The sequence below is a fragment of the Schistocerca cancellata genome, chromosome 1 (assembly GCF_023864275.1).
Source record: "Schistocerca cancellata isolate TAMUIC-IGC-003103 chromosome 1, iqSchCanc2.1, whole genome shotgun sequence".
In the NCBI taxonomy this organism is placed as follows: domain Eukaryota; kingdom Metazoa; phylum Arthropoda; class Insecta; order Orthoptera; family Acrididae; genus Schistocerca; species Schistocerca cancellata.
Window position 1 is genome coordinate 188,759,971 of NC_064626.1, and position 27,651 is coordinate 188,787,621.

The 27,651-nt window shown below is 42.0% G+C and overlaps 1 protein-coding gene across 1 annotated transcript in view; it reads right to left on the bottom strand.

Annotated features, from left to right (window-relative positions):
- LOC126162381 (EGFR adapter protein-like) overlaps positions 1-27,651 on the bottom strand; it is a 1,239,193-nt gene that overhangs the window by 659,406 nt on the left and 552,136 nt on the right. Inside the window, exon 3 of the mRNA XM_049918894.1 lies at positions 19,143-19,203. The gene's annotated coding sequence lies outside the window, so the exon portion shown is untranslated. The remainder of the gene's footprint in view (positions 1-19,142; positions 19,204-27,651) is intronic.

The following is a 27,651-nucleotide window of genomic DNA, read 5'->3' on the forward strand; positions in this document are numbered from 1 at the left end:
TGTGTGTGGCGATTCCGAGAACTCGAGCAACAGGTTGCCGCCTGCCTTTCAGGTTGCCGCCTGCCGAAAGGCGTATGTGGCCACGCGTGTCCGGCCCCCTGCTCGCTGCCTGTGAGGGAGCGGCGGAGGCTGCGTATGGACAGCACTCAGAGCAAACAACCCTACCAGCGCGTCTCGCCGCCCCTGTTATCTCCCCGACGTCATCGCTCGAGTGACACTCAAAAGTTCGCGAGAGACTGGTTCTCAGAATTGCCACAACGGACTGTACGTCTTGTCCGTATCAGATTCACGTGCACGCTTCGCAAGTTCATAACGGAATGTCTTCACCAGATCCAGTTTTAGGTCAGGAACCAGAAGTAGTTGTCTAAGGAGACATGTCTCTTAGAGAAACAAATATAGAGATCAAGTATAGAGATAAAATATTTTTATGTTCTCAGCCGGCCGGAGTGGCCAAGCGGTTCTAGGCCCTACAGTCTGCAACCGCGCAACCGCTACGGTCGCAGGTTCCAATCCTGCCTCGGGCATGGATGTGTGTGATGTCCTTAGGTTACTTAGGTTTAAGTAGTTCTAAGTTTAGGGGACTGACGACCTCAGATGTTAAATCCCATAGCGCTCAGAGCCATTTGAACCATTTTTTTAGGAATCGCCGCTACTAACAAACACATGTAAACTCTTTGACAACTAAAGACAGGCTAAATATCCTGTATGGCTTACACTGTATAGATACTTTCCCGAGATGTTTGCAACGCAACAACGAAAAAGTGGCGCGAGTCGGACTAACACAAAGAACGATGCTTATAACTTCCTGTTGCGTTTTAGACAACCGTCTACACTGGCGGAAAAAATCGCAGCATCAAAAAAATAAAGTAGAACAATGAAATTACGGGAATGCATTTGTGATGTTCTTAAGTGATTAACATTGCAAGGTCGTAGGTTAATGTAAGCACGAGATAAGCCACAGCAAATGTGAAATTATGGTATTTTAATTACCGGTGTAACCGCAAGAATGGTGAATACAATCGAGCAGACGTGCATGCGCTGTGTCGTACAGGCGCCGGATGTCAGTTTGTGGGATGAAGTGCCGTTTCTGGTCGGTCAGTACAGGGACGGTTAATGCTGTTTGTGGACGACGCTGGAGTTGTAGTCCGATGATGTCCATACGTGCTCTAGTGATGGAGCAGGCCAAGGCAACATGTCGACAGTCTGTCGAGCAGGTTGAGTTGCTACAGCAGTATGTGGGCGAGCGTTATCCTGTTGGAATACACCCCCTGGACTGCTGTTCATCAATGGCAGCACAACAGGTCGAATCACAAGACTGAGTACAGATTTACAGTCAGGGTATGTGGGACGACCACGAGAGTGCTCCTACTGTCATACCCCCAACGATAACTCGAGGTGTACGTCCAGAGTGTCTAGCATACATAGAGGTTGGTTGCAGTCCCTCGTCTGGTCTCCTTCTAACCAACACACTGCCATCACTAGCACCGAGGCAGACCCAACTTTCATCGGAAACCACAAGAAATTTCTGCCCTGCACTCGAATGAGCTCTCGCTTGACGCCACTGAAGCCGCAGATGGCGGTGGTTTGGGCTGAGTGGAACGTACACTGCAGGGCGTCTGGCTCGGAGCTGTGCTCGAAGTAAGCGACTAGTAACAGTTCACTGTGGTGCCAACTACTCCTCAAACTGCTACTGCAGATTGCAGTAGGATGCGCTAGAGACATATGCTGAACACGACGGTCTTCCACGTTGGCCTTCCTTCTCTGTAGAGCCATGTGGCCTTCTGGAGCCCGGTCTCCATCCGACCGTACATTCCAGTGACCATCGATAACAGCAGCCTTGTACTGCGGCTACATACCTACCAAGTATTTCTGCAGTATCGCAGAAGAAACATCCAGCTTGTCGTAGCCCCATTTCACGACCTCGTTCAAACTCAGAGAGGTGTTGATAAAGGCGTCTTTGTCGCCTTAAAGGCATTCTTGACCAACATCAACTCACCACGTCCAATCTCAAAGGTAACTAACTGTCTCGACCTTTGTAGCGTGTATTTAAAGCAGACGTTTTTTGCACACTCGTAGTGGTGCTAATAGCTTTACTCATAAGCGATTGGCGTAAAATTTGAACAGATATGATATTTCAGAAATAGAAACACGCCTACCAACTTCAGTTCACATCGTCCAACTCCTTCTTGGAGTTACGATTTTCTTCTGTGAGTGTCTATGAAGTTTTAATTCGCCAGGAAGTTTGATACCAGAGCACACTCCGCTGCTGAGTGAAAATCTCATTCTCGAAACATCCCCCAGGCTGTGGCTAAGCCATGTCTCCGCAATATCCTTTCTTTCAGGAGTGCTAGTTCTGGAAGGTTTGCAGGAGAGCTTCTGTAAAGTTTGGAAGGAAGGAGACGAGGTACTGGCAGAAGTAAGGCTGTGAGGACGGGGCATGAGTCGTGCTTGGGTAGCTCAGTTGGTAGAGCACTTGGCCGCGAAAGGCAAAGGTCCCGAGTTAGAGTCTCGGTCCGGAACACAGTTATAAACCGCCAGGAAGTTTCATACCAGCGCACACTCCGATGCAGAGTGAAAATCTCATTCTGGAGTCTCTGTGAAGCTCCAAAATTTCGTGTATAACATTTAGACGATAAAGTAGTATGAAGATGAAGTCTTAAAAAATGAGTCTACAGGTGGAACTCGGAAATCGTAGGAAACTGAGCAGGCAAGACAGAAAGAGAAAAACCCTTCCAAAAAATAATGACTTTGCTGACGTTGGCGGATGCGACTGTGAGAAACAGCGGTGCCCTTACTTCCACGCTCCAGCAGCCACATCGGGACGGGGGACGGTTCCTTTGAGAACGCATGCCCGGCTTCCGGCCCCACCCTTGACTAACCCGATTCGTGCTCCGTCTCTGAAGACCATTTTACACCAACGACTTTCTGGTCAAAATCGACTACGCGAAGTGCGTGCGCCTTTCGTGCCTGGTGTAAATCAGCAGCCAGCCAGGACGCCAGTATATCTACGACGTCAGTGAGCTATAGAGATTGTGGAGATTTACGCTTCCGAGTATGAAGCACACTGCGAATGCTCAGAAACAGGCGCCTTTGATGGCGTCTGCTAACATCAAATTTACTCTGGTCGAGTTCACTACCGTTACATAAATGAATGTTGTACTTTCGAGTCTTCTTAATCTATTTTTCGAAAAATGCACTTGTGTGCACGACCAGTTTCGAAACACTAAAAGTTTCATCATTTGGCGTAAAAAATAAAATCACTTCAACATCTGAAGTCACCCTCAGCTCAGTGTTGTCACAGAAACAGTGGTGTCCACAGAAAAATATTGTGGATTAAGCAACTGTCCTGCGGTTTCTTCGTTTTTTAAGATGGACTCGTACGGTTCGACTTCCGCATAGGAAGAGCTCTTCTTAATCTCTATTGTGCTTTTTGCTTTTTTGTGACACATTAAAAAGTTACGCCAGTCCCTGGCGTTTTTTCCTAGTACTCGTAATGTTCCCCTACAAGAGAGGCAAACTATCCAAAAGAAGAAAAAGGGCTTCTATGTTTCACAGAGAGAAAGACTATCTATGGATAAATACGAACATACATAGATAAACGTGTTTTGAAGAAATTTATTTCAACAGAGAAAAGGTCAGAATCCATAATTTTCTGTGTTATTAGTTACTTAGCAAGAAAAGTTACAAAGAATAAAGCAAAAAAAGACGCTATTTACTGCGTTCTGGATGTTATTTCATGTATTTGCAACTACATATTTTCTCGACAAATTTATATGTTCTGAAATGTTGGGATGGGACATCTCGTATTCTTTCAGTTCTCAGGAGTGTAAAGAATTTATCACAGGATCTTTGAAAATACTTTCCATTATGAACTCGGCTTTGGTGATTAATATACTCTCTTGCCATTGCTTGTTCCTGCATTCAGTATTATATTTCGAGTTTTTCGTGAATAGGATGACCTCTTGTAACGTTTCACAGTTGCAATGCCAAACTGCAGAGCAGTCAGCTCACGCAAGACACGGAATTTCGGCCTGACGTGTAAGCGAACAGACGAGACTCAGTACTGGATTAAATCACCAAATAGCCAGGTGCGCTGTTGTACATGCACTTGTCTCGAGAAGTCAATTGAGACAAGATAGTTTGTTGCTGTTACACTTCTTAACTTAATTGCGACACAGGTACTTCCCTAATTTTTGGACGTATGCTTTCCAGAGGCCTTATTTTTCTTAATTGCAGTTGCGTAGACGTTATGCTGAAGCGGTGTACGGGGGACTGTATAAAGTTCTCATAATTTATGAGTTTCAGCTTTTCAAGGAGCGATGGTTACAGTTTCCCTTTTTGTCATTGGTATACTGCGCTGTATGCTTTAACACCAATTTGAGACGAATTGAGCATTTGGCTGTTCAGGAAAGAGTTCTGTCAGACCAAATTTTTGTGACAACTTGCCATATCTCTGGTTGTTTATCACAGACGTTGGCATTGGAGATTAGTGCTATTTAGAACGGCGAAAAATATATGCTACGAAAAAGTTATATCAGAATAAAATGGTCATACAACGATCGATACAGCACTAATATCTACGTCTACATCTACATGGATACTCTGAAAATCACATTTAAGTGCCTAGCGGAGGGTTCATCGAACTACCTTCACAATTCTGTACTATTCCAATCTCGTATAGCGCTCGGAAAGAACGAACACCTATGTCTATATATTAAGAGCAATTGAGACACCAAAATAATAATGTAAGGAAGTGTTCCGTACTAAGCTAGCAACTTTGGAATGCACTTTCGCAATTTTTACATGTATAGAAGTTATTTGTCCATAGCTCATTTCTTACATTCTACACACTGCACCTATTTTTTCTCAGATTTATTGTTCGCAACCACTCTATCTGGCCCCTGCACTGAGGTAACGCAAGTTTTGTCGGCGATTCAAATTTCGTGAGGCTGGAAGTTATGCCTTCAGAGAACTGTTTTCACATTATTGAAAATAAGATTACACATTTGTTCGATCGAAGGAAGAACTTGTACTGAGCTGGTCGCCTCCGGTTTTCATAATGAAAGAGTTGGAAGACTTCTTAAAAGTCGGCGAACCAGTCAAGCATTATGCTTCCAAGTTCAAGGATATTTAATAGTGTTTTCCTCGTAACAGCTATAACCCACTGATATTACTTCTTTTGACTTTAAACCATGGTCTGAATATGCATATTGCGTTAATTCCTTCTCGTCATCATCAGAAAAAACTTTTTCTATTTGGAAAATAACAAAGGGTGAAGGAAAAACGAACTATCTTTTCATCGTCAATTTCAGCTTGGTAAAGTTTCTTACAGTACTTTGCTACAGTTTGATAGATGATTAATCGATCAGCTGAAGCTTTAAGAATTGATAATCTCTCTTTTTTTTTTTTTACCCTCCTCACTTCTGCAAGCATGTCATCTGGAGGAACTTCTCCCCGGTTAGTCTTTTTTTTCTTTTTCCACATCGTTATGAGAAACAAGCGAAAAAATTACTACAAATACCAACCAGAGCAGGCTGTTCGAGTTGACAATCGTACCCGAAACTTTTGTGACAACCATCCCCGAACATACATTTCAGCCAAAAACCGAATTGGTAGAAGAGACCTTAAGCCTAACTCATTGTTGATACAGAATGACAGTGTGCAACTGTCATAAAACAATGGAAAACAGTTGGAACAAATATTTTACTTGATATATACATATGAGCGAGGTTTCTACGGCTGTCGCCGCCTCTCGGATCCCAATCTCCATCGTTCACGGTCATTCCAGTCTCCTTCATTAAGACCTCTCGCCGCCATTGCTTCATTGACGTCGTCTTTCCAGCATCTCGCAGGTCTACCGCGCTTTGTTCTTTGAGGAAACCATTGCCATGCACGTTTTGTCCATCTTGTGTCTGGCATGTTCTGTAAGTGAGATAACAGACTAGGCGCTTCCTTTCTATGTAGTCTAGGATTGTGCTTTCGACATTCATAACCTCTCTGATCGTATCATTTCTAATATGAACAAGCCTGGAATATCCACAACTCCGTCTCCAGAAATCCATCTCGATAGCCAGCAGGCGATCTTTCTGCCTCTGAGTTAGTTCCCACAACTCTGCACCATAAGTTGTGATACTTTCAATAATTGTGTGGTAGATGGTGTGTTTTGTTTTGCGCGTTATGTTTTTGTTCCAGAGAATACCATTTAGTTGTTTATGGCTCCCTTGCCCTGGACTATTTTATTGTTTATATCATCCATACTTCTACCACTGGACGACAGTGTCACTCCCACGTACTTTAGCAGTATCAGCACCGAGTTGTAAATCGCTAACAGCATTTTCTCCGACTTTCAGATAATTCTGTTTTATATACGTTTATGACAAGACCCCATTTTTCATAGTCTCCTTTTAATTTGCGGAACGTGTAATTTGCATCTTCCTCATCTCCAGCTACTAACACTTGGTCGTCAGCAAAAAATAAAGTGAACAAGATCTCATCGTCTATGGGCATACCCATTCCTCCGTATTTCCTTTTCCAGGATTTTGTGCCTCCTCTAGGTAGGTCTTAAAGAGTGTAGGGGCGAGTGTGCATCCTGGCGTAGTCCTTTTGTCACCTCAAACTCTTGAGATAGTTGATTTCTCACTTTTACCATTGCCGTGCAACCTTGGTAGAGGAGTCTGACAGCTTTCACATAGCTCGGTGACACGCTATTATCAGTTAGACTTGTCCATAGCTTGTTCTGTGGAACTGTGTCATAAGCTTTCTGGACGTCTACATAGACAAGGTGGGTCGTAAGGCCCCTTGCTGTCCTTTTACTTAATACAGATTAAATAATAATAGTTAATTATATCAACAGATGAATGGTTACAGCTGCAAAAACAGCAATAAAATCCAGAACCTACCTACACACTACTCGCAATAGTGTGGTCGTATGATGCAGTTTGCTTGAGATTGCGTGTTTTTTAGCGCTAGATAGCGGGGCAGCCAGTGATGTGGTGTGTTCAGGTGTGGTCACTCTCGAGCACTCGTTCGTGAGACTCCCTGTCTTCCGATAATACTAAACAAGATCTCGTTCTTTGAAGTTTTTAGATGTCCTTTGTCAATACTAACTGGTAAGGATCCCATACTGTGTAGCATTACTCTAGAAGAGGACGGACAAGCGTTGTGTAACCAATCTTTTTGCTAGATTTGTTAAGTGTTCGGCCAAGAAAAGGCTGTCTGGCTCACCTTCCGCGCAACAATTTCACGGTTATTTGACGGAAGAAAACTGAACAGTAATTTGCAAATAGCGAATGTCTTTCAGGACTGAAGCATTTATGACACTTTAAGTTTTGTTCGAATCCCATGACATGATATCTTTATTATAATTCAGTAATACCTTTAGGCAAAGAATATTATGAACTAATAGGAGCATCCCAGTCTGTTGTGCTTAATGTAGTTCATCTCACCGATCATCAAATAGTACTAACGTTTCCTTATAGATATTGTTCTAAATGCTGACAAACATGACCACAGCAAAGAATACTGCGACAAACCTTCGACTTTCTTACCACTCAAGAATGCGACGAGTGTGGGTTACTAATTTCTCGGCCGCAACAATCCTTGCAGCCAAATCCACGTCGGTGTTGACAAGAGTCGTGTAAGCTCGGGCTTTCATGTGTACCCCAGAAATATCAGTCAATTGTTGTCGTGTCTGGCGACAGTAGATCCGAGCAGTACTGAATGCAAGCTTGAGGCTTATGGCCATTATTGTTCTCAACAACAAGAACCGCGAGTGAATGGAACATGTTTGTCTCGAGAGAAAACTCACAGCGCATGATGTCGTCATTTGCACTGTTGTTCAGGTACTTTCAGTGCAGTACTGGCACAAAGATAAATGATGGTGAGAAAACAAACGAAACGCAAGTACTCGTAACAATACACCGTGACCGAGGGTCCCTCATGAGAAAATCTGGGAAATCAGCCAGTCGGAATCTCCCAATTTTTGCATTGGAATTCTGCTTCATCCTGTATTTCTTTCTTGCGTGAATTCCCTTATTTTATGAGAAAAAGAACAACTTTTTGACTGTTGTACAGATATACAGAGTGATTATAAGTAAATTTCCAGTTTCAAAATGCTGTAAAAATTAACCAATGCTCAGAATGACTTCTAATTTGGGCGGAATATTTTCGAAGCAGGGGGAAATGTGATGGAAAAAAAACTAATTTAAAGAAGATTCTCCTACTATAAGGCGCTGTAAGCTTCATAAAGTAAAAGAGGTCGGCCACAAATGATAGATGATTCGCAATACGACGGATATGGTGTGAGTTGCACATTAAACTAAACGTACTGCGGATCTTGCATGACCGCACAAGTTCGGAAAAATGTGCCATTTAAGAACTGTGACACGGTTAGTTGTGTAAGCCTATCTACCACAACAATATAGTACCATAGCGGATGGGAAAATTCGGTTCTTAATTGTCCTGAGCCCAAAAACCGTTGAAAAAGGCTACAGTGAATAGGTTTTTAATTGAGGCCAAAAACGGAATAAAAAACAACAATGATCTCGGCTTTTAACTATAGTGAGACAGACGCAAGACATGTTCAATATACTGTCCACCGTTTTCTGCCACAAGCCGAAATCATGTTCCATAGCAAATCAGTGTGTTTGAGGAGTTACGTTTGGAATGCGTTGCGCAATGTTTGTAATCAATTCAGAGCACTAAACAAAACATCTTTCAGCTAGTCGATGGTCATGTCAAAGCTATTAAGATAAGGTGATCTGGACTGCCAGACTGTATTGAAATGACGGCTTATAGTTCTAGCATTTCCAAAATATGTCTGCAGCAGCTACTTCACTGGCTATGAAGCGTGCTCTGGCCAATTTATGCGTCCTCCACGACCTATGAAACGCCCGTCGAACGTGTACCTCACCTCTCATGGTGATGTACATGTGCGTCAGTGAAAAAGACCAATAAAAAGGTGTTAGCATGTGGACGTAATGCGCTGTTCCAGTCTCTCCTGTACCTAAGGTCCATCACCGTTCCCTTTGGATCCCTACGTAATTCGGTGCTCTCCGATACACACGATCGAACAGCGGAGGAGTGGTACTCAAGCGTCAACTTTAGGTTACAATATCTTCGGATGTAATTAACATTTTACAATGCAACAGACGGCACTGATTACGTATTTGTTTATATGTTCAGATGTGCTAACAAAACTAACGGGGTTCCATTTAAAAAAAACGTATGTTTGTGTTAAAAAACATACTTCCGTGCATTTTTTTATGGTTTGTATTAACCAATTACACTAGCCCCTCTCCTCACGTTCGGTCTGTGTAATCGATTCGTCAGTATTTGATGTGGTTTACGAAATATATCCAGCGGTAATGTTAGGTGACTCACCCTGTATAATGCCATCTTTTTTTTGTACATATCGTTAGAAAACGATCAACAGTTTAAATTAATAACAGAACAACAAAAGTAGCTGAACAGCAGCTTTGATACAATGTTACGCAATATCTGTAGTATACTGTATACACTCCACAATGATTTTTATTGTAACGAATTCATAAAATTCCATTATCAGGTGAATGTTTTGCTTCACTTAAAAAAAAGTGTTTGTCTCATTACAGTTACACAAGATTTTGTAATATAAAATATTGTGCAATCTCCCTCTTCACATCGAAAAAGTTACTTTTGTCATTGTACTTTTGCTTCAGAATTCAGAATTCCATTTAAGAAATACTTCACGTAACTGCGCATTAAGAACAGAAGAAACTTCACAGAGCGTCAGAGGATAGTGCTAGCGTGCAGAGCCCAACGTATTCAAATACCATACGTCATGCTCGCAGTAAATATGAGACTCTCATCTGCATTGCAAATTGGTACGTAATATTGCATGCCTGCGTCATACCGCGTTGATGCGAAAGCGTTGTACAAAGTACTGTATGTGAAAATCAAAGCTGGTCTGCGTTAAGCACCCCAGCACGTACAGATAATAAACGCAGACGTGTGCCCTGCGAGAGACCTCGTCTGAAACACAGCCGAGCGACATGCATTGCGCCGCGTATTTTTAGACGCCATTTTCACGCCATCGCAAAACACGACGATCGTAGTTGACGTAACAAGCAAATAGACAGCAACTTCTATCGTGACTTTAAAAGTAATTTGCTTCTCACTTCTTCTTTATTCGGCCACATTTTAAGTTGTTTGAGTTGTACTTGTTAAACAAACATTCACAGTAGCAACTACCAGCCACGAAATGATTCCAATACTTTCCGAGCGACGGTGAAAAGCGTACTGTCTCAAATACAATCTATGTTGTACGGGTGAAGTGTGCTTTCCTCAGGCATATATGGAATTTTGATACCACATCATAGGGAATGTTATCTGATAAACAAATCCTTGCTTAAATAGTGCCCTCAATAGATACGAAGTTCTAGCGACTTTTCCTCTTATAAAGCTAACGTTTATCTCCCGAAGTACGAATCCTTCCGTTGTTTAAAAAAAAAACAGACTCAACAAAAATATTACATACTGTTCCATATCAATTTACATGTTAGGTATCCAATAGTATTCATAAAGGGTATGTGCTTTGACAAGTGATATGACAGAAATTAAGATAAAAATCTGGTAGGGAAACATTAAACACGGCATCCCACATGGTTCCGTTCTCGGTCCACTCCTTTTCTTTACTACCTTAATGTTTTATCTGCGACATTGAAGCACACTTCTGAAATTATCGCTAATGTTGTGATAAAGATCAAAACTGATCCATATCACACACGTCAGAAGGACAGTAGAACTGGCTTACAACCTTAACAAGACACGTTTTACGCTGTTAACAAATGAAAATACTAATAGTAGCATTAACATCTGCATCCTTATATACATACAAACTCCACATGCCACGTACGGTGCATGGCGGTGGATACGTTGTGCTGCTACTAGCCGTTTTTCTTTCTTTTTCACATGCAAACAGAACGAGGGAAAAACAACTTTCTGTATCCCTCTCTACGAGTACCAATTTCTCCGATGTTAGTGGCCCTTACGCGAAATGTGCGTTAACAATTGCCGGTTCTCTCAATTTTATGAACAGTGTTCCACAAAAAGAACGCCGCCATTCCTTCAGGTATTCCCATTTGAGTTCACGAAGCATCTCCATAATACTTGTCTGTTGTTCGAACCTACCAGTAACAAATCTATCAGCCAGTCTCTGAATTGTTTCGATGTATTCCTTTAATCCGACCTGATGGACATCCCAAACACTAGAGTGATACTCAGGAAAGGTTCGCACTAGTCTTTTATATGCGGTCTCCTTTACAGATAACCACACTTTCCTATAACTTATCCAGTAAACCTTCCCTAATGCAAGTCTCACATACTCGTTGTATTTCACAATGCTCTGCAACGTTATGCTCAGACATTTAATTGACTTCACAGTGTTAAGTAGCACATTACTGTATTTGGACATTAAAGGGATTTTTTTTTGCCTACTTACATTTTTCTACATTTAGAGCTAACTACCATCCATCACGCCAACGAGAAATGTTACCTATGACGTATCCTTCTACAATCACACAATGACATCCTCCCATAGGCCACACTGTCATCAACAAACAACCACACATTTCCGCCCACCCTGTCCGTCAGATCATTTGTGTATACAGAAAATAACAGAAGTCCTGTCACACGTTTCCCTGGGGCTTTGGTGATGATTCCCTTGTGTCTGACAAACACTCGCCTTCTCAGAACCACTCACCTACCTTCGTTAGTTAGTACAGTGGAGTACTGATAGTACGGAGTCGGGGTTACGAGGACAAACTGATATGGAAATCAATTAAACTGATCTATTAAACACCCATAACCCTGACCACCCCAGCAGCCGACTACACCCACCCCCACCCCTGGATGACATCACGTGTTTTTCTCAGCCTGCACGTGGCGCCGAGGCCGCTCCCCCCATCTCCACGCTCCCCCTCCCTCAACCTACCCTACAGGCGGGAATTTCGAATTTTGGCAGAAATTTGGAATTCTGGCAGCAATATCGAATTTTTGTGGGAATTTCTTTGTTCCAAGCCTGTACTGACATGCCCACCCCAACCCTCAACCGGGAATTGGCGTGATATTAAAAATGGCGGTACCTTTTCTGGGACCCAAACTCTGGTCCTCCTAGACAGATAGCCTATATCCAGACCCCTAACACAATTATACCACCATAGGCGCTTGGAACTGATGGGAAATTAAAAATGGCAGTGCCATTTTCGGGATTCAAAACCTGATTATACTGGATGGAAAGCTCAAATACACCCACCAACAGATGGAAACTGTCCAGATGTGGAAGAGAAATGTTAGGTTGGGGTATTTATTTTGGTCGGGAAACTGACACAAAGACCTATCATAAAGATCAAGCCTAATTACATAACTATGTGCCTAGCGCTACACAAGGAAGGTATAAAATCACAATACAGCTCAAACACTGACGATACCATAGAACTGTTGTTACACTACTGGGAAAAAGTTACACAATACCACTCGAAACTAGCGACAGTTACACTCAGACTCTACCCTTCACCTACAAGCTGGCGGGAAGAAGGCAGGGGTGTAATCTTTATTCTTTTTGGCAGGAACTATGTTCAACTGACGAGATGGTGGTGTTGAACACAGAGGAGTTTAAAAAGCATATTACCTGTAAGCATACAATACCTCTCATTGTTTGATGTCAGAGTTCATTTCAGATGCCTGCTCAAAAACCACCTACAGCCCTTGTAACCGAAGCCAATACACACTACCACAACTGATGGAACAAAAGCATAACAGTTCTTGTTACACTTCGAAACTGTCGTGAAAAAACCAGCACTCAGAATGAATAGGTTACAATGCAACACACATACTGGCGAAAAATCGTCACCCTAAAAGACTGTAGAGGAGGCGGTAGTTGAACTTGCGTTCTCCTCGATGCACAACCACAAACTGCCGAAAACCGATACCCTTACACCTCCTCTCATACCTCCCCCACCCCTCCCTTCCTCTATCCACCTACAGGTAGGCCACTGGATTTTTCAAAAGGGTAGCTGCTCAGACAAGCAGCTGTTTTTTCACACCAGGCGTTCCAATTCATTCCCGGCATACGGCCTGCCTTGAGGTGGGACCTCTTGGCACAAAAGGGAAATTTACCAGTACAACCCTGCCTCAGACGAGGATGCTCCAGATGGCTTTTTCAAAAGTTGGTGGCTTGTGAAACAGAAAGCCACCTAAAGTGACAACTGCCCCACACTGCAGTGTCTTCATTAAAAAGTGCGACACCAGCATCCACCAGAGCAAAACTGTGATCGACGACTGCTATCCTGACTGAGAGTTGTCTGACTAAAGGGCCAGCTGGGACTTCTTAGGGTACTCGGCCACCACATTGTTCCTAGCACTGGACAATTTATCATCAATGCAACTCCGATAATAAAGCAACAATTAAAAAAGGAAAACACAACTGTGACAATAATAAATGTCCTCTTCGCAATAAAATAGCTGAAGTTCATTTCTTTTAGTTTTATCAGTATAGGTTTTACGTTCAACTGCACGATAGAATTCGCATCTCATTATTTCATGACGTCCAACAAAGTGCACCACCACCAATCACAAATGGTCAGCACAGACATGTGCACTCTCCGTAAATTCAGGAAAAATACTATCGTCTATCATGCTGCGAAAATTACCGATCACTGCAGAATGTCAAAAAGAAATGGCTCTGAGCACTATGGGACTTAACATGTGTGGTCATCAGTCCCCTAGAACTTAGAACTACTGAACCTGTGACCTTAGCGGTCACGCGGTTCCAGACTGAAGCGCCTAGAACCGCACGGCCACACCGGCCGGCTGCAGAATGTCCTCATTATCTTGAAACCGTCGTTGGAGCAAAAAAAAAAAAAAAAAAAAAGTGAGAGTTTAAACTCCAAAGAAAAAATCTGTAATAAGCAATTTTTTTCAGCTTGTTGAACGAATTACACGACGTGAGAGTGTCTCTTGTGTTCAGTGTCTGTAAATAAACTGTCATGCACGTGTGTATTACAGACATATCACAGATGTGAATTAACATTAGAGAATACAATCTTTCACACTACTGGCTCACATGTCAGAAAAAAAACACATTCATTTTATGTTCAACAACAAGAAGCTATAATTCAAAAGGACTTAGCTCTTTTGACACTGCGACAGGCCCTGTCTTACCAATGCGATGATATATCATACAAGCATTTACGAAAAAAATCGTGAGAGCCTGTCTCGCAATGTCTGGGTTGGCGATCGAAGTTTCATTGAGAGATATGAACACAAGGAAAAGAAAGAAAAAAGAAACTCCTGTCAAGACTCATTCCGTGGTACCCTAAACATCTCTTCCACCTGCCAGGAGATGGGTGACTCTGAAACAGTGATCGCATGCATGGCAGTAATATGAGGTATCAATCAAATGGAACACAGCGCCATCAGCGATCCCATCCCTGTGATTGATGAGTTTAAATGTAGATGTAATCAGTCACCTCTGGACAGTAGTTTGGAAACACTCCAAAATGCTCAAAACTCTTCCAGTTTCCTTATGTTGTGACTGTGTCTTATTTCAATCACTGAATGTGTGTGTGTGTTTTGTCACAACATCAGCAACAACATGATTGTGACCATGTGATATCTAGTTTTCTGTGAGAACCAATGGATCAAAATGTGTTAATATCAGTCTAGTACCTGACACAGACCTCGAAGTCATGGCGGAAAAAACAATGTTCAAATGTGTGTGAAATCTTATGGAACCTAACTTCTAAGGTCATCAGTCCCAAAGCTTACACACTACTTAACCTAAATTATCCTACAGGCAAACACAAACACCCATGCCCGAGGGAGGACTCGAACCTCCGCCGGGACCAGCCGCACAGTCCATGACTGCAGCGCCTTAGACCGCTGGGCTAATCCCACCCCCCCCCCCCCCCCAAAAAAAGTGTAGCTCACTGTACAAAGCGTGTTACAGCAGAAAAAGCGGTGTTTGAAACAACAAAACAGAGACCCTCTCTTGCGACTGATAATCCTTGGGAGGTGGTCCTTGTACTGCACTGGCGATGAAACCTGTCTGTGGAAGTGACGTCGATCATTGGCTGTCTGCTCCAGTGGATCAACACCTGTACATTTCATAGGATCGCCAGACGTTCTTAATGCCAGCACACAGACGGCATTTGTTTTCGATATATCAGAACAGAGAGGTGCGGTAAAAATCTATTTGGTGAAGTTAGTGGGACTTTTATGGTTCGTAATTTTTCTCTGTTGGATGGTACAGAATAACGATGGTAGAATGTTTGGGTGATAACTGTGAAAGAACCCTGAGGGATGTAGATCTGCTTCGGACTGCAGTACCTGTATGATGTTGAGTCTTCATAATTTTCCCGATTAGAAACACCACTGTAACTGTTGATATTGCATGTTGCATTAACAGACTTCGTTTGGCGGTGCACACACATTGTACATGGGTAGTGGTACTACGACAACATGTTCCCATTTCCACCGAGTTGTCAAAACACGCTCCTATAGTATTAACTCAGCTGACTCCGTATGCAGAATATGGTAGATATAGCTCTCTCCGACTTCATGGTTAAATTGATCTCGCTATCAACTGTGATTTGTATTACAGTACATCGTCCCATATCAGTTCTGTCTTTCCCAATCCAACCGTCCACTGGGTATGCTGATGATTACTTCATAATGATTGACTGACACCACTCAGCCGGCCGCAATGGCCGTGCAGTTCTAGGTGCTTCAGTCTGGAACCGGGCGACCGCTACGGTCGCAGTTTCGAATCCTGCCTCGGGCGTGGATGTGTGTGATGTTCTTAGGTTAGTTAGGTTTAAGCAGTTCTACGGGACTGATGGCCTCAGATGTTAAGTGCCATAGAGCTCAGAGCCATTTGAACCATTTTGAAACAGTTGACATGGATGAAGCCTTGGAAGAACACAGGATATCTGCTACTTGTTGCTGTGGAGCATGGGATTAAACGTAGATGTCATCACCTCCATACAGTTGCTTGGTAGCGTTCCTCAATGATACAGACTCGTCCTATTTCCATGTGCTGCTATGCCTTCCACATAGTTTTCTTATTTATTTATTTTTTTTTGTCAGTAAGGTAACAGTCTCTCTTTTTATTTGCACTACCCCACATGTTTTGTGAACAGCACCTTCCGGCGATGGTCAGCACTGGAGAAGTAATTGTGTACATGACTGCAAAATGAAGGAACAATACTTTTCGAAATGGAACAATGAGATATATGATACTCCGTCAATTGAGGAGATTAACTGTACAGGTCATCACCTTCGAATAGCGGTTGGATGCACTCTACAATACCGCAAAGTCTTCCAGTTTCCATATGTTTTCCACATTTTTGTCAATGAGAAACGTCGCCTCTGTGTTCTATTTCAACCAGCCTGTGTTGTGGTTGCCGTATAGTTTATGCCATGCGATGTTCTGCTTTCTTTGAGAGCCAAAGGATCGAAACGTGTTAATGTCGGTTTAGCAGCAGCTGCAACGGATTTCCAAGTTATTGTTGAAGAAACAAAGTGTATGGCAGTGTACACTGATTGGGCATGTTACAACCGAAAAAAAACCAACATATTAAACTGCTTGTGAAGGAACAACACAGGAATCCTCTCGTGTGATTGGTAGTCTGTTGGATATGGTCCCCCTACAGTACAGGTGATGAAACTTTACACCAGGCGGAGCAGTAGTTTATCATCTTCAGGTGATCACGTAGACTTATGGTGGATGATCGTAAAAACACCAAACTCATAACAGGATCTAGAGTTTGAAATGTTTCTATATTATGAGAAATGGCAGTTTGTTTGGACTGTTTGCAATTATGAGTGTATTTGGATATCTCAACACAACAGTGATAAAGTACTTTTTGTCTTCAGAGATTGTGTTAGTAGCATATGACGTTACTGTCATTCTGCTGCGAGAGGAACGTCGAGTGTTCGGTGGGCGCGGAACTTTGATGGCAGATGTGGCGAATAGAAGATGATTTTTATTTGATATGTTCTCCGGTGTGACTGAGATTAGAGATTGATTTTCAGATGCTTTCACAGCGTGACGCTACGTTTGGGAATGAGGTAACATGAACAGAGTTCATAGAGTTTGTAAGTAGGCTGTTTATGTTTTCTTATTGGCAACGTTACGTAGCGCTCTGTACGAAAATCACTAGCTGTGCTGTGTGCAGTCTGTGGCTAGTTTGCATTGTTGTCTGGCATTGTAGTGTTGGGCAGCGGCAGCTGGATGTGAACAGCGCGTAGCATTGCGCAGTTGGAGGTGAGCCGCCAGCAGTGGTGGATGTGGGGAGACAGATGGCGGAGTTTTGAAATTTGTCATGAACTGCTATATATATTATGACTATTAAGGTAAATACATTGTTTGTTCTCTATTAATATCTTTCATTTGCTAACTATCCCTATCAGTAGTTAGTGCCTTCCGTAGTTTGAATCTTTTATTTAGCTGGCAGTAGTGGCGCTCGCTGTATTGCAGTAGTTCGAGTAATGAAGATTTTTGTGAGGTAAGTGATTTCTGAAAGGTATAGTTTAATGTTACTCAGGGCCATTCTTTTGCAGGGATCTTTGATAGTCAGATTGCGTTGCGCTAAAAATATTGTGTGTCAGTTTAAGCACAGTCATGTATAATTGTTCTAAGGGGACGTTTCAAGTTCTCATTTGCTGCTAGAGCTAGCAGCGGATTATTCTAGTGTAACGACTGCATTCTGATTAACAATATCTGTGCTTTGGTATCCACTGCAATACTGCTTGCCAGGTTTTCAGAGTTGTAAGATCTGTTCTTCACCATCTACCTTCTGTAGAAAGAATCCTATAAGAAAATCTAAGGGCAAATTTCGTAACTTGAGTACTATTTTAATCAGTTTTCATTGTTCACAACAACAGTAAAGGAAGGTATTAATACGAATCTCTTCTGTATCATTAAAAAGATATTAGTACAATTTCAATTTAAATCAACCTTTTCATTTATATGTCTCCTAAGTTTCCCCTTCCAGTTTGAATGCAAATCTTGAAATAACTATGCCGCCACGCCTTTCACTATTGCGTAAACAGCTAGCTGCAATTTGTTGGAAACAAAGTAATTCCCTTGGCAAAGCAGCTTCAAGTGAATTAATAATGCAAATAGCCACTTAGTTGTATATTTCAAGAACATGCAGTTCAATGTTTTATAGTATGCAGCAAAGCAGAACAGAGCAGAACCGAGTGTACGTTGCACACGTAAGGATAAGTCGTAGGACCAAGACGAATCTTGTGAGGTGGTGTTAGGAAAGTGTGTTCATTGGTAAATTTTTCGAATAATTCAAGAGCGACGTTTTCCTAACAGGGCATGGTTTGGGTCGCAACAGTTAGCCAGTGTGTCGTGACTGTGCGAGGAGAAAACCATTTTTTGTATTATTGGTAGTCCTTCTTTGCAGTCAGTTTTATTTACAGATTGTCTGATTCAGTTTAAAGCAATTGGCATCACACAAACATAGAATGTACTTTCCACAGTTACGTTCGTATTCAAAATTAGTGTAGCAAAACTTATTCTAGATCAGAAAACATTCAGTTTACTATTAATGTAATTTAAAGTACTTTCTTTCATATTACTAGTACTACGGTGAGACACTATATTCTTGTAAAATCATAAAAATAAATGTTCACACCGAAGCTAAAGTTTACAAGCGATATATTAATGGAAACAAGAAGTTTTAAGTAAGAGATTTTGTCACACGTAGTTTCCAAGTTCCAGCATAAACGTTTCACAGTATGCGCAACAAACGATGGCAGCAGTCAAGCTTGAGCAAACGTACAAAAGTGAGTAATTCTAAATCTTTGTGGATGATAGAATAAGTACAGTTTAGTCACAATCCATTGCAATATAAACAGAAAAAGTTCACTGTTATTGAGAGTATGACACTGCACATCGTAAATCCCGTATGGACAGTTTACTGCCTAGGCCTAAAATCCATCAACTGAAATAAACGTGCGTGACTGTCAACTCGGTGGACAGTCTATCCAGTACAAATAATGAGAAATACAAAAACGTACAACTCTCTGTGGATATCTAGTGCTTTGATTGTAAGTGCTACTTGAAAATCACATAAAGTATTGTTACGTACCTTATGTAGCTGTAAAGCACGATTTCAGGTTTTTTGATTATGAAACTCGAACTGATCATACCTGAAAATGAAATGATTTTATTTATTAAATCGAACAGTGAAATTTATTAAAAATGAAATATTTATGTGTGACAACTCAAACTAAAGCCATATACCCATCCATTACTGTAAGTCATAAATCAAGCATGTATAATTTTAAATGTACACTACACAACCATATTACCTACAAGTAATTTCACGACTTTTAGTTTAGTAGCTAAAACTCTCAACGAATGTCTGCTTCCACCGCGATAAAATTTGAATTCTGATAGAATTACCAAATTGTTTCCTGGTACGAATTTGTAAGTAAGCTGTATGTGCCCCATTATTGGTGGAGTGATTTACAAGATACTGTGCTGTATAAACAAACCTTTACTTTTCTAAATGGTGCATTAGCTACTTTATGATGAAGTCTGGAATAAGATTGCCTCATAATTATCTCAAATGACTCAGGAACACAATGGAAAAGCTATGTACGGTATATTCAGCCTACAGGAAATATTTATATTCCCGACATACTCTCTGCTGGAACAATGACTAATACAATGAGGAAAAATTATTTTCTTTAGTCTATAACACCAAGTTTTTATTTTGCGGACTGGTTACCTGTTCATATTTCGTTGTTAAAACTTAAGAAACATTAACAAAATATTTTTCTGCGTGATGCTTAACTCTTTGCGCCGTCGTCATGCTCGCATGTCAAGTAGGTGTGTCATACACTAAAAGCAAAAGTCAATTTGAGCGTTAAACAGCTGCAAACTGCATACTGTAATGCAGGGACAACATGGAAGGGACATGAAATTCGAAGTGCGACCAGAGGACATCGACTGATAGTTTCAGAGTAACATGTACCCTCAATGCGCCGCTACTCCCTCTGGAAACTGGATATATTTTCAGTATAAATAATTTGATTTTTATACATAATGCTGTTCCTGTGAAGTCACATTTGATTAAAAGATTCGTAGTCAGACTGATGTTTTATAGCGATAGAAGCGGAATAGAAACTGTAAATGGAAACATTGCTACCTCTGTTTGTTACTGTGCTTTTAATGTTTTATTGCAGTAGGCATTGTTTAATTCTTTGTTTTGCGAAGTACTTTCTTAAGTTTCGTATTTCATACTATTTTGATTTTTACACTGTTGTGATTTTTTTTTTGTAAGATGAAAAACAGACTCTGTACACAGGAGGCAATCTTATCATTGTTGGCCGCAATTTGGAGCTACCTGAAGCACAGCAGCGAATCTGAAGTTTCGGGTTTGCAGACGGATAACGTCGATATACTACCACGATATTTCGGCTGTCAATCACTCAGCTATCTTTAGTTGACGTATAAACTCATCTGAAAATGTCTATAAACGACATAAAATCATAATACGAATCAGCGATCCTTATCATTGGTCAAATACACTACTGGCCATTAAAATTGCTACACCAAGAAGTAATGCACATGATAAACGGGTATTTATTGGACAAATATACTATACTAGAACTGAGATGTGATTACATTTTCACACAATTTGGGTTAATAGATCCTGAGAAATCAGTACCCAGAACAACTACCTCTGGCCGTAATCACGGCCTTGATACGCCTAGGCATTGAGTCAAACAGAGCTTGGACGGCGTGTACAGGTACAGCTGCCCATGCAGCTTTAACACGATACCACAGTTAATCAAGAGTAGTGACTGGCGTATTGTGACGAGCCAGATGCTCAGCCACCATTGACCAGAAGTTTTCAATTGGTGAGAGATTTGGACAATCTGCTGGCCAGGGCAGCAGCCAAATATATTCTGTATCCAGAAAGGCCCGTACAGGACCTGCAACATGCGGTCGTGCATTATGCTGCTGAAATGTAGGATTTCGCAGGGATCGAATGAAGGGGAGAGCCACGGATCGTAACACATCTGAAATGTAACGTCCTCTGTTCAAAATGCCGTCAATGCGAACAAGAGGTGACCGAGACGTGTAACCAATGGCACCCCATACCATCACGCCGAGTGATACGCCAGTATGGTGCTGAGAATACACGCTTCCAATGTGCGTTCACCGCGATGTCGCCAAATACGGATGCGACCATCATGATGCTGTAAACAGAACCTGGATTGATCCGAAAAAATGACATCTTGCAATTCGTGCACCCAGGTTCGTCGTTGAGTACACCATCGCAGGCGCTCCTGTCTTTGATGCAGCGTCCAGGGTAACTGCAGCCATGGTCTCCGAGCTGATAGTCCATGCTGCTGCAACCGTCGTTGAACTGTTCGTGCAGATGGTTGTTGTCGTGCAATCGTCCCCATCTGTTGACTCAGGGATCGAGACGTGGCTTCACGATCCGTTACAGCCATGCGGATAAGATGCCTGTCACTTCGACTGCTAGTGATACGAGGCCGTTGGGATCCAGCACGACGTTCCGTATTACCCTCCTGAACCCACCGATTCCATATTCTGCTAACAGTCTTTGGATCTCGACCAACGCGAGCAGCAGTGTCGCGATACTATAAACCGCAATCGCGATAGTCTACAATCTGACCTTTATCAAAGACGGAAACGTAATGGGGCGCATTTCTCCTCCTTACACGAAGCATCAAAACAACGTTTCACTAGACACCGGTCAACTGCTGTTTGTGTATGGGAAATCGGGTGGAAACTTTCCTCATGTCAGCACGTTGTAGCTGTCGCCATCGGCGCCAACCTTGTGTGAATGCTCTGAAAAGCTAATCACAGCATCTTCTTCCTGTCGGTTAAGTTTCGCGTCTGTAGCACGTCATCTTCGTGGTGTAGCAATTTTAACGGCCAGTAGTGTAGTAGTCCGTCTTGATCGCTATGTACATATTTTCTTTTTTTAAATACACCTTAATGCGTTTCGGTTATAGCCAGTATGAGAATCTGTCAGAAAAGCAGATCAAACAAGAAATAATATTTCTGAAATAATTACAATAATACATTGTATAGAAACAGAATGAAGACATACCACATTTAAAAACACGATACACTGTAACAGCCTACCTTGAATGACACCCTATGAACGTTATGTGGCGTTAAGAGCAGTGCGACTTAACTATGTTAATCACAAACACGGCATAAGGCCATTTCATAAAAGTAAAAAAATCTGTCACGCTAAAATTCAAAATAAAGTTTAGAAACTGAGCATACACTAATTACATAAAAATGATCTGTAATAATAATGGCTTGGATTTGTAACGTTAGGAAATCAAGTATACGTTACATATTAAGCATACAGTCATTTTATAACAATTAATTTGTAAAAATTAAAATGTTTATTTGTATTCATAAAGAATTTTATGTACAGCTATAACTAAGTACAAGGTGAGCGTAGAGTAATTTTCTTCTAATGTCAGTTATGTAAGGATTTATTTAAACACTTTTCTTTTTTCCCTGAGGAATATAAAACGTAATGATCTGAAGATGACTGTATAGCTGCGAGCCAAAAAATCGTGGCAACATGCCGGCGCCATCCGGTTGTGAGGCCGGAACTTCGGAATACCCATCACGGTGGGAAAATTTCAAAACGCACTGAGAGGTCACCCTTACTTTTAGTGTGTGACGCAACTACTTTTGAAGCGAGCATCGCTACTGCGCGCCACAGGTAACGAGCTGCCTAGGGAGATTAAACAGAAACAGGGAGACATCGCGAGATATTTGTGCTTCAACATAAATTCAGATGCTGTGCAAGCCTGCAGGCTGCGCTGTTCTATTTGTGCTGTTGTATTTGACCACGGACGGCACCCACGCAATGCCCTCAATACGTTGAAAATGTCAGTCGCGGTCAGGACAGAGTTCTGTTTAGTTGTGGGTGCAATACGTTGGAGCTAAGTGAGTCCGAACGTGGACAAATTTTGGTGCTCGTAAGATGGCTGCTTCCGTTACCGAGGAAACCGAAGTGTTTTCTTTCTAGAGACACCGTATCGAAGATTCATAAAACATACAGGGGCAGCGGGAAAACAGCATCCGCTACGTCACAAAGTGGACGGCAGTGGGTGTTGATGGTCGTCTCGAACGATCTTTGAAGAGGACTGCGAAGAAAAGTAAGAGGACGACAGCTGCTGAAGTCACTGCAGAACTGAATGTCACACTCGCGAAAGTTATCAGCACCAAAGCATCACGAAGGAGTTCCAGAAGCACGAAACAGCAGAGCGATCTGGAATTGCTAAACCATAAAAGTAGTGCAAATGCTCGTAGCAGGAAAACAAGCGCCGGCCGGAGTGGCCGTGCGGGTCTAGGCGCTGTAGTCTGGAGCCGGGCGACCGCTACGGTCGCAGGTTCGAATCCTGCCTCGGGCATGGATGTGTGTGATGTCCTTAGGTTAGTTAGGTTTAATTAGTTCTAAGTTCTAGGCGACTGATGGCCTCAGAAGTTAAGTCGCATAGTGCTCAGAGCCATTTAGCCATTTTAGGAAAACAAGCTACCGAAGTCACGAAACCTCGACTGTGGAACAATGGAAGAACTCATTTCGCCAGATGAGTCTTGCTTTACACTGTTTCCAACTTCTGGCCGAATTAACATCCCGAAAGTGAAACACAGCGGGGGTTCGGTCATGATTTGGCTAGCCATAGCATGGTATTCCATGGGCCCCGTAGGTATTGTGAATGGTCGCATCACTGCCAAGCACTATATGACCATTTAGTCCGATCAGATCCATCCTATGGTACAATTTTTGTTCCCCATTGTAGACGCTGCGTTGCAAGACGTCGAGGCCCACACAGCTTGCATCGTACAGGACTAGTTTTGTGAGCGCGAGGATGAATTGTCACATATCCCCTGACCAGTACAGTCACCGGATCTCAATAATCTTGAGGGTTTGTGGGTCTACTTTGGAGAGAATGGTGCATGATCGCTTTCCATCTCCCTTATCGTTACCTCAATATGTCACTGTTTTGCATGAGGGTTGGTACAAGACGACCTCAGAAACTAATCGGGACCCCTAAGTCTACATTCCGAAACCACTGAAAGTTGTTTTGAATGTGAACGGTTTTTCCACACCTTGATAGTTGTGGAAATGTGCTACGTTTTCTTTGTTCCCATATTTTTCTTCACCACCTATCTGTATTTGAAGGTTGCACTCGGTGCTAAACGTTTCCTATCATAGAGCAAAATATTTTGTAAATGATCTTCAAATTAGTATTTTAACATTATGCTATCATTGTTTGATTATACGATGGTCTGTGGATATACTACAACAAACTGAATTTTCTCGTTTGATTAAATAGCATGCGATGAGGTATTTATGTCCTTGAACTCGATGTGCTAGTCAACGAAATAATATAACTTCTCACTCTTTGTCCTTTCTGGATGCATGTAAGATCGCCAAAGGGTTCCAATTTCTCAAATCACTATGGGACTTAACATCTGAGGCCATCAGTCCCCTAGACTTAGAACTCTCTCTGAGCACTATGGGACTTAACATCTATGGTCGTCAGTCCCCTAGAACTTAGAACTACTTAAACCTAACTAACCTAAGGACATCACACACAGGATTCGAACCTGCGACCGTAGCAGCAGCGCTGGTCCGGATTCAAGCGCCTAGAACCGCTCAGTCACACCAGCCGACTAAGATCGCTATGTTTGTAACTTTAAGCCATTTATGAATAATAATCTTGCTATTGAGTTAAAATTACTTACTATTTATTGAGTATGAACCTGAAATATCACTAATTGTCTATACAAATTTATTACATGTTTCAGTAGTTCGGTGATGCGAGGGTAAGCGCGGCCACCGTGCTGTCATATTTATATCTCCACCCTTTCTATTAGAATCTGCAGATGAAATTGCTTGTTACACGAGTTCCCAATATTTTTGCTGTGAACTGCGACACATTTCATCGCATTGTGCTGCATTTTAACACGGTAAACCATCATCCTACTTGTCACTCTTCTATAGCGATCTCTTGTTGTGGCTAGCGTGGCTGCCTCTGGATCACGGGGTACCAGGTTCGATTCCCGGCCGGGTTGGGGATTTTCTGCTTGGGGTCTTGGTGTTTGTGTTCTCATCATTTAGTCTTCATCATCATAATTCATGACAGTAGCTAGGTTGGACTGTGTAAAAATCAGAACTTTGTACTGGCGCTGATGACCGCGCAGTTGAGCACCCCACTAACCAAACATCATTATCATCATCTCTTCACGTGGTTTCACCATAACGGGAAGAATAATGGTAACACTACACATAATGAGCTTCTGCTGGAAGTTTTGTTGAATCTCATCGTAACTGAAAACTAAATATGATCATCTTCATTAATGATGCAGCTTTGTTAGTATTCTGACGCACAATGCAATCTAGCATTCCATCAATATTTTGATTAAATTTACGGGTAGAAAGTCACAGTACCCAGACCGGTAACCATTAGGAAAAATACAAACTGCGCCTGACTGTAGACTAAAGCAAATACTTTTTACAAAATATTCAGGTACAGCTTTTTTAAAAATAGTGCAACATATTATTTACCTCACGTGTCTCAGACGTGGGTGGAAAATAGCAACAACGATAGTACAATGTAATGCAGAGATATTTTATCATTGAGAATGTTACTGATCATAATGTGCGTCAGAAGATAAACAAATGTTTTGACTATCTGACTTCCTGCAGATAACGAAGACTATTTAAACAGCGTCATTGTTAGTTGAATTTAAGCTGTATCAATGTCTGTTACCTCATACTCGAAACCGGTTCCATTTTCAACAGTCATCGTATACAAAAGCGTTATTTATTTTAATCGACGACGATAACTTGGTAAATCATGTAAAATTTGAAATTTTCCCGGCGAATCAACTGTTGAAAAAGATTTCGGGCTTCATTGCACAGGGCCTTCTCAACTAGAGCCAGGAACCGGGAAGTGGATAAAGAGGAGGAGGACACGCCACCCAAGTCCCTAGCTTTTCTTCCCTTTGTCGGAAATATCTCCTTTAAGATAGCAAGGATTCTTAATAGTTTTCATGTGAAAGTCGTTTTTCGTCCGCCTTCTAAGATTTCGGGTTTGCTGGGATCGGTGATTTGTTACTGCGGAAGGCGGGAATTTACAAAATACCTTGTCAATCTGGTATGGCCTATATAGGACAGACAACGCGTACAGTGGAAGAGCGTTGTACAGAACATTAACGTTGCACTCGCTTACTGCAGTCCAGTAAATCTGCTGTTGCGGAACATTATATTTCTAACGGACATTCAATGGAGTACGACAAAACTTCGATTTTGGCCACTGCAACAACGTTTTGGGACTCCATTATCAAAGAATCATTGCGGGAAATCTAGTGAACCGTAACAGTGGTTACCAATTGAACAACGCATGGAATCCCGTCATCTCCGGAATTTGCTCGAGACGAAGACGCCAGAAGACTTCGATAGCTGCGGCCAGCGACAATATCGACGGCAGTTGATTATTGCACTTCCAATAGCGAGGGCGCTGCCGCTGGGCGGTGTGGCTCTTCTGTTCAAATGTGTGTGAAATCTTATGGGACTTAACTGCTAAGGTCATCAGTCCCTAAACTTACCCACTACTTAACCTAAATTATCCTAAGGACGAACACACACACACCCATGCCCGTGGGAGGACTCGAACCTCTGCCGGGACTAGCCGCACAATCCACGACTGTAGCGCCATTAGACCACTCGGCTAATCCCGGGCGGCGGCTCTTCTGTCTCCGCGACTGCAACGCACGCGCGGTTGTACTATCAGCTGGAGAGGAGAACCTCTTCGTCCTGTGTTTATTATATATTATCTTCACCTTTTTCAAACAAATTCTGTAGGCTGAAGAGCGGCATACTACGCTGCTGCCAGCCCGCCCCCTTCAGGGGGAATCAAAATTCAATAAAGAAAAAAAAATCGTCAGTACTTGTTCGGCTCACCTGAAGATGGCTGGTAGCTGTCCAGCCGAAATATCGTGCAATGAAGTTTACGACGACCGTCTGCAAGCCCGAAATCTTTTTGAACATTGGTAAATCATTATAACGTATACATCTGCATATACTTAGTTGCGTGTGAACACTGACACATGTCTGTAAAGTAAATTTGTTGAAAAGAAAATATCTGAAAACACCAGGAATCAAACGCGTGTCCACCACATACCACATTCCTGTCCCAAGCTTCATATTGACTTCATGATTTTCTAATAGCAGTATGATCAATAAACATTTTAGCCGTGTGTCGTTAAATTGTTATTTCTTAATAGTTAATGTACGGATCGCGTACACGTGCCGACACAGATCAGAAAGGTTACCCCAAATAAAGCGAGAACGAGAAAATACTTTGCGCCGCAGTTTAGGCTCAGTTACATCGGATAATGAGGGAATCTTCTGACGTACACAATTAATTTTCATAGTTTATATCTGGCGAATTATAATAGCAAGCACACTCTTTCTATAATTAAAAGTGTAGTCTTTCTCTTTGCGTTCGAAAGATCTTTAGAAGAGGACTTCTACGAGAAAACAAATGTGGAACATAATCCATCATAACAGCGCA